Here is a 13,771-nt window from a genome sequence, read left to right as displayed (position 1 = left end):
CCAGACAACTGAATGACCAAGTCTGCTGTCTGCCATGGAAGGGATGGGAAAAAAAAAAAGGAAGGGAAGGGGAGGAGAAAAGAGAAAGGGAATAAAGATGAAGATAGAAAAAGAATAGAGAGGAGGGGAGGGAAGGGGAGGGGAGAGGGGAACCCAGAGCCTGAGCCTGGGCTGAGAAGGGAAGCGAACCAGGGAGAGGCGTGAGCAGGGTGAGAAGGGTGCTGATATGGCCACAGCCTGACCTGAATTCATGGCCAGCAAGTGAGAATTCATCCAGTTTGCTGAGCATATTTTGCAGCCCCGTGGGCACTGTCACTGTCACTGCCAGCTGTTGGCCAGACAGTACTAGTGGACACTATTAACAGAGGGGACCTTAGTGGAGCAAAATAGCAAACTCTAGTCCCCACCAAAGGTCCAGACCATAGAGAGGGAGATGGAGCCCCAGCAACCAAGTCCTAGGACCTGAGATACCCAGGCCAGGCATCTTGGAAGCAGAATAGATTGAATGTTAGACCAACCAGGGCCCCTTCCTGCCTAGGCAACTGGGCACCAGGAATCCTAACAAACAGCAGAAAGATGATTAGCCACCCTCTTTGAGTTTTGTTGTTTGTTTGTTTGTTTTTTAACAGCAACTGGATTCTCTTTTTTTCCAAGGAAGCCTTCTCTGAACACCCCTTCCTTAATAATATGTATTTTCCTCCATTGGTCTCATACCATCTACTTTCTCTGCTGCTTACATATAACACTTTCAGGTGCTGAGAAGAGCATAGGGATTTGTAGAAAATATTCTAGCCAAATGCTAATAATAACAGCAACAATATTAATAGGTGATCTGATATGTATTAACTCTGTGCCATGCTCCATGACAAACCCTGTATACCCATTTCTCAATCAATTTTCACAGGCCCCCAACTTTTAGACCATTTAGAGCTCGTGACAGTCCCCAAAGAGAAATGACCATCTCCCCAAGTTGACTCTTCACTAACTCTTCTTTTTCTGACTCTGTGGCCAAAACCAATACAAGCTTTGCTCAGGCCAGTTCTGTGCCGTGTAGCTTGAGCTCTTCCCTGAGTAATGGACATTCTCCAGGCAATCCCTTGGTACAATTCGAACCATGACGGATCAGATTAGAATGGAGGGCTCCTCAAGGGCCCCAGCAGGAATGCTGACAGAGTTCACAGCTTGCCCCCTCTGCACCATGAATGGGACACAAAGTCCCTAGAAGGTTTCTGAAGTCTCCCAGATGGCTTAGGGGACATTTGTGTACTGGCCTGGCAACGCTGCTAAATTGTGGACGTGCCTTTCAGCACTTCGCACATTTCCCATGTTCTTTTAGTTTTGAAAAGCATCTTAAGAAAACAGACATTGGTAGCAGCCCTAAGAGATATTCCATTTGGTGAGGAATGGGGGAAATGTAAGGACAAACGATTCCAAGGTTCTGTTTAAGAGTTTGTGATAAAGTGTCACAGCTCCACACAAACAAAGCAGGTCAGAAGCTGGCATTCGCCAGTCTGCCAGCAGGGAGGCTGGCTCTGTTTGTTCCCTGCAGTGTCCCAGGCGCCTGTCCCAGAACCTTGCACATAGCAAGCACTCAATAACCCTCAAGAATTAATGAAAAAGGAAAGGTTCCTGCCTCAGGGTTTTTCCAGAGTCCCCTTGCTGTGTCTGAAAATTCTATCATTATAAATTCACTTCTTTGGACTTAAATAAAAAGCCTCCTAGTAAAATGCACTGAGGAGTCACCCTCTTAGCCAGAATCAAAAGTCAAACATCTTATAAGACAGGGGGAAGAAAGAAGAATCAAGAGTATTAAAAGATAGAAGCCTGAACAAAGAGGGAAGAAATAGAAACAAGCATTTATGGCACATTTACGAGGTGATAGGGTTCAGGCAGCTTCCCTGCATTTAGGGAGACCAACCATTAGGTTTTCCCTGAACTGACTGGGTTCCCAGGATGGAGGACTTTCAGGGCTAAAATCAGGCAAGTCCCAGGCACACGGATGTAAGTTCGTTATCTCACAGCAGTCCTATGGGGTAGATATTAGGAACACCAAATTACAGATGAAGAAACCAAGGCTCAGAAATGTAAAGTCTTGCTTAAAGCTATATATAAAGTTGGTCATATGGACAAGATTTAAATCAAGACATGCCTAGTTCCAGAGACCAAGCTTATCCAACCAGACCATGACATGAAATCCAACTGACATCACAGTTTATTCAAATATCATTCCAGCCTCCAAATACTCCAAGGGCAGTAACTCCTGGCTCACCAACCTTTGAGAACTTACTAGAATAGATTATGCCTGGCACAGAGCCAGTCTTCAGTAAATAACTGTTGAATGAATGAACAATCAGTTGGGAAATGATCTCCTTCTTCCCAGCAGCCTAACCTGCACAGTAACCCGCTCTCTTGGGCTTCAGTTTCCCCAAGGTTTTCTGAAATGGAAGGATCTAGAGCCAGATCTTCAAAGGTGTCAGAGCTTGACAGGTTGAGAAGGAGAGGGAGCATTCCAGGAGGGTGGAAATGCACAAACAAGGAAGGGGAAAGGGTCAGCATGTTCAGGAGGTGTGACTAAACCAGACTGGCTGGAGAAGAGCTTGTGTCAGAGCGATGGGCCCAGAAGGGGGAAGGCTTTGGAAGCCAGGACTAACCCATGCCCTTCAAAGTGGGGCAGCACAGCCCAGCGAGACAGAGATGAAACCCTGGAATACAAGAGAAAAGCATTAGATGCCTACATGGGTTTAGCTTTTCTCATTGTTTTTAACTTTCTCTTTTGTATGCTTTATAATGAAAATAACATAATACTGAAGAAGGACACACATACAATTTTTAAGTAACATACATATGTATGCTGGGTGGTTGGGTTTTACAGCTGTGGTACAGTCAAAATACTGGAAATCACTGCATTTGTCAAAGGGTGAGATTACTTCTTTTCAAAGCAGGGCAATGAAACGGTCAAAGTCTGAACTGTAACTTGCTGTTCTCCTGATCTTTGTGCCCCTAAAACCATTTCACTTTTCCTCCAATTATCTGGTTACTTCTTTTGCTGTGTTTAAGTGGAATTAGCACTAGATTTGCATCCATTCTAATTATCGATCACATATGTGATCGCTTAGGGCACAATCGGAAGATTACACGGCCAGCTCTGACTGGCCAAAAATGTGACCCATCTCAGGAGCCAAGGGGGCTGACATTCTCTGCATCTGTGACTCTTCAGTGTTTACCATTGTAAAAATGTATCTTAAAATACATTGTTGTTTAAAAGGTGCTATGTGTTGGCCCCTGGAATATAAAAGAGGAAGAAAGTTAAAGTGAGGGGAGGAGGGAGGAGGTAAGTGGAGGGGGAAATCCCACTGTTTAATGCAGGACTCAGGCATGTGAATATACTGCTCCAATTCAATGTAATGAGTACCTGATGATAGTGGGTTTTCAGTAAATAGTATCGACTAAGTGAGGAGAATTTTTCTAAGAGTTAAAATAAAAGGAAATAATAAATGTCTTGAAACCCCATTAGAGCAAGTGTTTGGATTGGTCTGGGCAGAGCAGATTCATGGAGTTGGTGGCTGTGAGTGGTGATACATGAAGAATGACTTTGCCAGACAGAGAAAATGGCCATAGGCTCCCAGACCAAGGGAACACTCTCAGTCCCCAGCATGGAAACTATCATTCCAGTCACCCTGGCAGTGCTCTTCTAGAGGCGAGGGGATGGGTCCTGGACCCGTTAGGTTTGACTGCCGAGCAATGTTGGAAGGTGGATGCTGCCTGAATCCAGAGAGATGGAGGAACAGAAACAGGAAGGTGGCAATCAGGAGGGGCAGCTTTTCAGGGAGGGGTGAGGAAGTTCCAGGGAGAGGGAAGAGCAAATCTGAGGCTTTGCACTCTGCTTTGACAACAACCCCATGCCACCACTAGATGTCACCAAATGCAAAACCCGCTGGAAATGGAGCAGGAAGCAAGGGAATCTGATCCTAAAGAATTCCTGGACTTAGAGCCCAGGAACAGTCTAAAAGCTAAAGAATGTTACAGCAAGATCACTCTAGGTCAAGGAGGACTGATTTTCGTAACTGCTGCCAAAGGAGATACCACAACTCTGGTGTCCTGGCGTCACAGTATCTCCGTAAACCTTCAAAACATCCCAGAGGGGCCGCACCACTAGTATTCCGGTTTTACAGGTGAGAACACCGGCAAAGGGGTTCTTACCTACTCAAGTTCACACAGCTAGGGAGTGGCTGAACTAGGATTGAACCCAGGTCTTTCCAACTTTGTGTCTAGGTTTCTCCACCTACGCCATGACATGCATCCTGGAATGTGACATGCTGTCACCGATACCGTAAGTCTCTAGACACAAAGCTCAAAAGGCAGGCCAGAGCAATTCTTTAATTCATTGGCTCCATTGCTCTGATAGAAACATCTCTCCCTGATTTTACAACAGCTAATTATAATGACTAGTAGATGGGAAGGATAGCCTAGATTATCCCAAACAGCAGAACTTGGTTTTGTTTTGTTGTGTTTTGTTTCAAATTTTTGACATACATTGTACATGTTGCACTTTATTCGGGGCGATGAGGGTGGTATTCTGTGTGTGTGTTTTCAGTCAACTTAGCTTTTCAGTGTTGTCTGGTATAAAATAATGTTCACCTGAGTGTATATGTTGTCTGACACAGGAAGTGGATGAGAATGCAGATAGGAAGGGAGAAACAGCCTACTGAGAGGCCGAGAAAGCCCAACTAAGCTGAGTTTGCCATTCAAACATTGAACGTCGAGGGACAATACAATTGGGAGCAGTGACGTTCTATAAGCATAAAAGCCATGGAAGATTTTGAAGATTCGGTAGGAACAAAGAAAGTAAAATACCTCATTAATAGTTTTATATTGTCTGCCTGTTATGACAATATCTGGAATCTATTGAGCTAAATACACTATGTTATTACCATTAATCTCACCTGCTTAATTGTACTACTTTAAAGTGGTCCCTAGAAAGTTGAAGATGGCATCTGTGTCTGGCATTGTACCTCCACTGGACAGTGCTGAGCTCATTCGAGCATGAGGGCAGGTGCATCCTGAGGGACTTGAGCTCATCATGTAGCAAGAGGGAGTCATCAGAAGTTCACAGCAGAGGGGCCACTGGATAAGCAGTGGGTATAGAAACCCCCCCCAGGGGGGTAGAGATGGGAAGGGCGAAGCTGAGGTCTGGGAGAGCACTGGGAGCTGTTATCCCCTAGATCCAAAATGTTTAGGACCAAACAAAGCAGAGTAGGGAAATTTGAGAGAGCCCTTTAGGAGGAGAGAAAATACCTGACAGGTCAAACTCAGATTTTCTCACTGCAAAAAGACCCACGATCCAGTTACAGTCTTTTGGAGGGAAATTCCTACTCCTCGGCAAATCACATAATCAAACCTCACTGGCTGATGTAGAATATAAAGGTGAAAAGATAGTTTTCAGGGCACAGGAAAAATACAGTGAGAATGCTTAAGTGAAGGACTTACTCTTGTTTCCTTGTTAAAGATCCAAGAGAAAAATCCGACCCCATTAGGCTCCAGACAGCAATACCCAACAGTGCGCTCTTTTAAACCTCCCTGCAAGGCTGCTGACAGGAAAGGCTGTTACCATGGAAACAGGCCCCGCTGGGAAGCAGAGTGGGGCAAACACAGACAGTCTCACAGCCTGCTGTGTCCACAGAGCCGACCAGTTGGTAAATATTACACCAGCCTCATACCAGAGACGCAAAGCAAACAGTAAGTCATCCTGAGGCTGTGCTGGCAGAGCTCCATGAGGAAATGTTGAACTTGGAAACTGTGTAGCTTGCTTCCCAAGTTACAAAGGGCTATCTTCCAATACAATACAGCTGATGATGGGCCACCTCAACATTTGCTGTCCAGCGGACCATTGAACATCACAGTCTGAACTGCACGGGTCCACTTAACATGCAATTCTCTTCAATAAATACAGTCAGCCTGTAACAGGGAACATCCAGGGCCCCCCTCCCCCCGCCCCGGGGAGTATTTGTGATGGGGTCTGGAGATTGGGGTGTCCAAGAAAAATATATTCTCTCCCCACCCCAGGGCAAGCCGCCATGGGGATGGGAGCCTTGAGCAGGGCGATTGAGAGTCATTTTGCATGTCAATAAAAGGATAGCTTCATTCCTCCTATGCAAGGAGGGTTATTTTGCATATCACCAAGGCTAATCAGGAAGCTTTAAAAGACTTAAATGTAACTGGGAGAGAAAGAGGAGAGACAGGGGCCTGTGGGAGAGACAATAGGACAGGGACTCTGGGGAACAGTGTCAAGACCAGGCGGGAAGAAAGAGGGGAGAAAGGACTCTTGCTAGTGGGCCATGAGAAAGTGCCACACGGTTTTGGATTAAGAGCTGGAGATCGCAGCGACGCAGCGGATGGTGCTGGGAACTGCGAGAGGCGTGCGTAGCCCAGCCCCGGACTTCTGTTCTTTTTCTTCTGAAGGACGGTACCCCTGGCCTAACTGGGCAAAGCGGGTAAGCCAGGACTGTGTGTGTTGGTGGGTGTTTTGAAGGGATTTTGAAATTTAAGAGCGACATTTAGCCATTAATCAAACCTGTATAACCTTTGAATAAATAGTTCCTTTCCTTTTCACCAAACTCTGTCATTGAAAGCCATAATTCCAAGGGTGGCGGGCAAAGGACCTACAACTGAGGGACCCTGGGGAAGGTGGCGGGGGAGAGGGGGGATCGTTGTTTTGGTAACAGCATCTGGGCATCCTGCCCACGGGTCCAGTGTTCGGTAACAAGCCCTTCCTATCTGCTGATTTTGTATCAACAGGTTTTACATCCACAGATTCAACCAATCACAAATGGAAAACAGTATTTTCACACTTACAAATGCAGTTTCCCTGCCATGGATTCCCAGCCGCAGATTTTCATCCATGGTTGCCTGAATCCATAGATTCAAAGGCCCAACTGTAGTGTCACAATTATATGTGAATTTTTAGCTGCGCAGGGATTGTCACCCCCTAACCCCCAGTTGTTCAAGAGTCAACTGTAATTAAAATTAGTATCTTGTAGCATGTAACCTTTCCAGGCTACAAGTATTGGTAGCAAGAGAGATCTCAAGTTATTCCAAAGAGAAGTAGGAAATCAGTGGGCAAGTTACTTCCCCTTTCTGGCAGCCTCAATTATGCTTACCTTTAAAATGGGTATAAACTACATGCCAAAGGACCACTATGAGCATTCAATGAGAGAAATGTGTAGTTAGCATATGGTAGGTGCTTAATAAATGTTCTTTTCACTTTCCATTCCAGTGTAACCATACAATGTATGGTATCTAGGACTAAAGATATTCTACATATTGTCAGATCACCATATGTAAGTATGCCTACCTCCCTCATTTCATGCGTAATATTTCTGTTAAATAAACCTAGAGCTTTCTTAGCTTTCTGAGCACTTACTATTAAATAAAACCAAAGTGATATTTTTTTCCTTTTCATTATGTACATGAACTGCAGCTAGCCATATCTCCTGCTTTTTTTGCTTTTTTTTTTCCCCCACCAATGTACTTGATAATCTGGATTCAAGTCCTGAATTTGTCGACCATCCCAGTTTTATTTTATTAGACTCAGTCCATTTTATTAGACTGAGGCCACAGCTCCAGTCTAACAAGAGTCAAAAGCTGTCCTGTATCCTCAGAGAACTTGCCATCTAGAACAGGGTTTTTCCAAATGTGGTCTCCTAAATCCCCTCCCCCCATTTAGTGAGGATTAACTGAGTTTCCTAGGCCCCATCCTAGAATGATTGAGTTAGAATATCAGGAACTGGGGTCTAGAAACCTGCATGCCCAAGAAAATTGGAAAACCAATTCTTCTTCCATTACTTTTGCATTTCTTAAATGGATTTTGGATCTGCATTGGAATCTCCTGGATGCCAGTTAGAAATGCAGTCTCTGAACATCACCCATATAAGAAATCTTAACATCTGGACTCGGTCGGGAACCAACATGTGGAACAAGACCCCCAGGTGATTCTAACCCATGGAAAGTTTGAGAACAACTGGCCTAGCGAACTGTAAAGCAGTGCTCCTCACACTTGCCTGCATATGGACCTGGAGAGCTTGTGAAAGCAGAGGTTCCTGAGCCACCTCCAGAGAGTTGGATACAGTAGGTCTGGAAGGGACCCAAGAGTTTCTATCTCTCACAAGTTCCCAGGTGATATAGATGACACCCATCTGCAGGTTATACCGAGTAGCACTAGATAAAAAAGATCATTTGTAAAAATAAACCTATGTATAAAAAATCAATACAAATCCCTTTGAAACAAAAATAGCCATCCCTTTTATTTTTTCTGGTTGTTATTTATGTCTTTTAAATCTCTTTTAACCTAGAAAAATGATCACCATGGATATTTTGAATGTGTAGGGGGGGATAAAATGCACAAAAATTTATCACTTTAAAGTATACAATTCAGTGGGTATTTATACACTCATAGTGTTTTGGTACTATCACTACTCTCTGGCTCCAGATGTTTTTATCATCCCAACAGGAGATTCCATACTCATAAGAGTTACTTCCTATGCCCACCTTCCCTGAATCCCGCTGGTACCCTCTAATCTCTTTTTTCTCTCTATGGATTTGCCTATGCTGGACATTCCACATAACAGAATCATACAATATTTGTCCTTTTGTGTCTGGCTTCTTTTACTTAACATAATGTTTTCAAGGTTTATCTGTGTATCAGTACTTCCTTCCTTTTTATGGCTTAATAATATCCCATTGCATTGATAGACCACATTTTGTTTATCCATTCCTCAATTGATGGATATTTAGGTTGTTTCCATGTTTTGGCTAATGTGAACAGTACTGCTATGAACACTCATATACAGGCATACCTCATTTTATTACACTTTGCTTAATGTGCTTCACAGATATTATTTTGTTGTGTTTTGTTTTTTTACAAGTTGAAGGTTTGTGGCAATCCTGTGTTGAGCAAATTGAAAACCTTCAGGAAAGGGTTCATGATTCTAAATACTATTAAGAACATTGATGATTCATAGGAAGAGATCAAAATATCAACATCAGCAGGAGTTTGGAAGACTTTGATTCCAACCCTCATAGATGACTTTGAGGGGTTCAAGACTTCAGTGGAAGAGGTAACTGTAGATGTTTTGGAATTAGAGAAAATAGAAGTGGAGCCCAATTATGTGACTGAAATGCCGTAATCTCATGACAAATTTTAATGAATGAGGAGTTGCTTTTTATGGATGAGCAAAGAAAGCAGTTTTTTGAGATGGGAACTGCTCCTGATGAAGATGTTGTAAAGACTGTTGAAATGACAAAGGATTTAGAATATTACATTAAGTTAGCTGATGAAGCAGTAGCAAGGTTTGAGATGATTGGCCTAAATTTTGAAAGAAGTTCTACTGTGGGTAAAATGCTACCAAACAGTATTGCATGCTGCAGACAAATTGTTCATGAAAGGAAGAGTCAATTGATACAGCAAACTTCATTGTTTTATTTTAAGAAATTGACACAGTGACCCTGACCTTCAGCAACCACCACCCTGATCAGTGAGCAGCCATTAACATCAAGGCAAGACCATCCCACCAGTTAAGTGATTATAATTCGTTGAAGACTCAGATGATGGTTAGCATTTTCTTAGCAATAAAATATTTTTAAATTAAGGTATAACATTGTTTTTTAGACACAGGACTAGTTACACAGGGCTAGACTACAGTTTAGTGTAGCAATAAAATGAGTCATGAATTTTTTGTATCCTAGGGCAGAAGGCACGCTTTATGGCATATCTGCTTACTGTGATACTCTGGAGCCAGACCTGAGTTCTCTCTGAGGTATGGCTGTACAAGTTTTGCTTGAACACCATTATCAATTCATTTAGATATATACCCAGCAGTGAAATTGCAAGTTCATATGGTAATTCTGTTGAACTTATTGAGAAACTGCCAAATTGTTTTTCACAGTGATGCACCATTTTATATTCCAACCAGCAATGCATAAGACTTCCAGATCTCCACATCCTCACTAACACTTGTTATTTTCTTTTTTGTTGTTGTTTTGGCCAACCAACAACTGTGTGAACTGTTATCTCATTGTGGTTTTGATTTAGTATTTCTCTAATGATTATTGACATTAAGCATCTTTTCATGTGCTCATTAACCATTTATCTTCTTTAGAGAAATGCCTATTCAAGTCCTTTACCCATGTTTTAACTGGGTTGTTTGATTTTTTTGTTGTTGTTGTGTTGTGTTTATATATCCTTGATCCTAGACCTTTATCAAATGTATGATTATTAATTTTTTTATCCCATTCTGTGGCATGTCTTTTCACTCTCTTAATAGGCCATACCATCTTGAAGATTAATTCAATTCCAAAGCAATGTCAGCACTACAGAGGTTCCTAGCAGACAAGTGCTTGGGATACTTCCAGTCAAAAATATTCTAAGAAGAAACTGTGGACTAGAGAGCTACAGTGTCTCTTCCAAGGTCACCAGTATTAGAAGGTACATAGATGACACTCAGTCCACTCTCCCAACACCTAACATGCACATGCAAACATATACACATGTATATAATGTCCTTTTATGACTGGGATGTTAAGGGCACTGAAATACATCCAGAGAATGTTACCTCTTCTCAAAAGTCAAGATGTAATACACATAGAGTTTGTTTTTCCATACCCTACTTCCTTTTCAAAGTGTTCTGTAGAAGCCTACACCAAAGGGTATAATGAGGTTAGTAAAATAAATAAGAATAGTGAATCTAGACAAAGAAAAATGAAAGAAAAGAAATGTGAGCCATGGTAGTATAGATGACATAATCTATGAGTTGCACCAAATTTTGCTGTGAGCTCCCTGGCAGCCAGGAAAGAAAAAATAAATAAAACTACATAATACTTAGTATCAAGACTAGTGATCCTTAACAAATAAGAAAGAAAAGATTTTTCTTAATGGCAATTCCCAAACACATCATCAAGAAGTTGAAAAGTCTCCAAATGGTTTTAAAATGTTTTATAAGTTCTTCTAACCATTGTCAGTCTACCACTAATACTTTTCTCTGATACTCTTCAGCAGAGCATCCCATGCAAACAAAGAGCTATGTGCTAGAGCCAAGAGAAGATGGCATACTAAGAGTCTTGGGAAAGGACTTGGGAGGCTCACATGTTCATCTATACCCACCATCCCTGATAAAGCCATCCTCAAACAGTGAGAACAGTGTTCACTACACATGTCTAGGAGTGGAACAATTCCAGAGTGTTAGATAGCTTTCCAGGAAAACAGAATGGGGTAGTCTCCAAGTTCAAAAAAATTAACCATTCCTTTTTTGGAGAGAAAGAACTGTATCTGAGACATGGGGAAGATAAATTGGTGGGGAAAAAATCTAAAGAGATGTCTCCTAATAAGATGATATCTTCTGAGGCAGGAAATTTTTCAGTAGCCAATGCTAAGTGAAGTAGCAAAGCAAGAGGCTTTCTTCCAAGGGGATTGCTGACTATTTTTATTAACTAATCCAACATACCCTAGGATGTCTAAACTTTTGGTATCTCTTGGCCACACTGGAAGAAGAAGAGCTGTCTTGGGACACACATTAAATGCATTGTGACACCTAATCACAAAAAAGATCTCATAATGTTTTAAGTAACTTTACAATTTTGTGTTGGGCCTCATTCACAGCCATCCTGAGCTGCATGTGGCCCATAGGCCGCAGGTTAGACACTACTGCTCTAGAGTCACAGAAAACTGTCTAATGTATGTGAAGGTGAGAAAGAGGGAGAAAGTGAAGGGTTAGAAATGAGGATAAGAGATCATGGTCCAGCTGGGTTCTCTATTCCATTCTGTCTACAGATACTTTTTAGTTCTTGGATCCAAATTACCAAGTCATAAAATTTAACAGATTAATCACTGTATATTTTAAGAGTCTTTCATCAAAGGCAACAGAAACTGATTCAGATTAACTTAAGTGGAGAAGAAATCAATTGAAGGATATAGGGCAACTCAGAATCAGAGGAAAACTAATCAGAGGAGAAAATACAAGTTTCAGTCTCTTTAGGGCATAGCATTCTTGATTAATCACCCCCAACTATGAATGTTCTTGCATCACTCAGCAAGAATGAAATTCCTGGGAGAGAGAATCTGATTATTCCATCTTGAGTCTAATGTCCATCCTCTAGCCAGAGGAAGGCAGATCACCCGACCAGTGGTTCTCAGTAGGGGGTGGGGGAGTCAGTTTGGCCCCCAGGAGACATCTGGCACTGTCTGATATTTTGAGGCATCTTTGGGCTACCAAGTGTCCTACAATGCACAGGACAGCCCCTGAAGCAAAGAATCCCCTGCCCCAAATGTCAGTAGTGCCAAGGTTCAGAAACTGTGGTCCCTACTGACTGATCCCAAAGAAATGCAAAAGAGACATTTCATCCATGCCAAATTGAAGTATGTAGAGGATGTGTCTACTGTCTGCTCTGCCCAGATTCCCTTGAATCCTTTGGGCCTTTTCTCTTTTCCCTGCCTCAGCTTGTCTCTACGAGCTCCCATTGGCAACTTTCTTCAAAGGATATTCCTTGGGTTTCTGGAGCCACTTGCAAGCTCAGAGAGCTGGGAATACCTGGGAGTTTACCTCTCCCATGGGTGACCCCAAGTTGGGGGAAGGAGATAGGAAAACTCAGCTCTCTCCCCTTAAGTCAGGTGCACTTTACACTCCAAAGCTCCCATGGAATCAGGCTGAGGCTGGGGGGAGGGGAGTCTAGGTCTACTTCCCTATTTTCTTACCAGGTTCCCCTAGGAACACTTTCTTTTTAAATTAAACTTATTGGGTGACATTGGTTAATAAAATTATGAAGCTTTCAAGTGTACAATTCTATGATACATCACTGTATATTGGGTTGTGTGCCCACTACCCAGTCAAACCTCCCATCTCCATGTATGAATAACTCATTTGTACCCAAATCCCCTCTCAGCATCTGTTTTTGGGGAACCTGGTCCCAGTCAAGGTTTCATTACCAAAAGAAAGAAGAGGAAAGACTGCCGGACACCCAAAAACAACAGAGATACGCCATAGTGCCACAACCCTTCCTGCCCAGGTTTCCAGCTCTCCCCGTGGACAAGACAGTTTACTGGGTAGCCCAGGGGCTAAAGTCCACTGGCTGTGTAGTCAAACCTGTGTTTGAACCCTGGTTTTGCCACTGAGTAACTTTGAGTGAATTATTTCCTCATTCTTCTCCTTTTTACCCATAAAATAGGCATAATGTTAGGACCTACCTCACAGGATGGTCTTGAAAATTAAAAGGGAAGAATAAAAAGCATTTATTCTGGCATGGAGTCCTTTATGGATACTCATCAAATGTGGATGCTACGATTACTAATAATTAGATGAAGAATCTCTTTCACAGAGCAGTGAGAACTATATAAGTTAATTAGAGCTGAACAAATTCACCTTTCAATGTGAATCTAGAAAGTAAAGATTTGTAGAAAGGTGATCAAGACACATTGTGAAGTAATGAATACCTTCACCTCATTGTTTTCATTTTAAAAGTATACCTGTCAGAGTGTTAATTTATTGATGATAACCAAACAATAGATGTTGGCAAGAATGTGGAGAAAAGGTAACCCTTGTGCACTGTTGGTGGGAATGAAAATTGGTATAGCTACTGTGGAATACAGTATGGAGTTACATCAAAAAGATAAAAGTAAAACTACCTTATGACCCAGCAATTCTACTTCTGAGTATTTACCTAAAGAAATCCAAACACTAATTTGAAAAGATATATGCATCCCTAAGTTCATTGCAGTGTTATTTAC

This window comes from Pteronotus mesoamericanus, unplaced genomic scaffold (assembly GCF_021234165.1).
Source record: "Pteronotus mesoamericanus isolate MK-2021 breed Mesoamerican mustached bat unplaced genomic scaffold, CSHL_Meso_final scaffold_54, whole genome shotgun sequence".
Taxonomy (NCBI): Eukaryota; Metazoa; Chordata; class Mammalia; order Chiroptera; family Mormoopidae; genus Pteronotus; species Pteronotus mesoamericanus.
The sequence above is the reverse complement of the archived record's forward strand: the minus strand, read 5'-3'. Positions refer to the sequence as shown.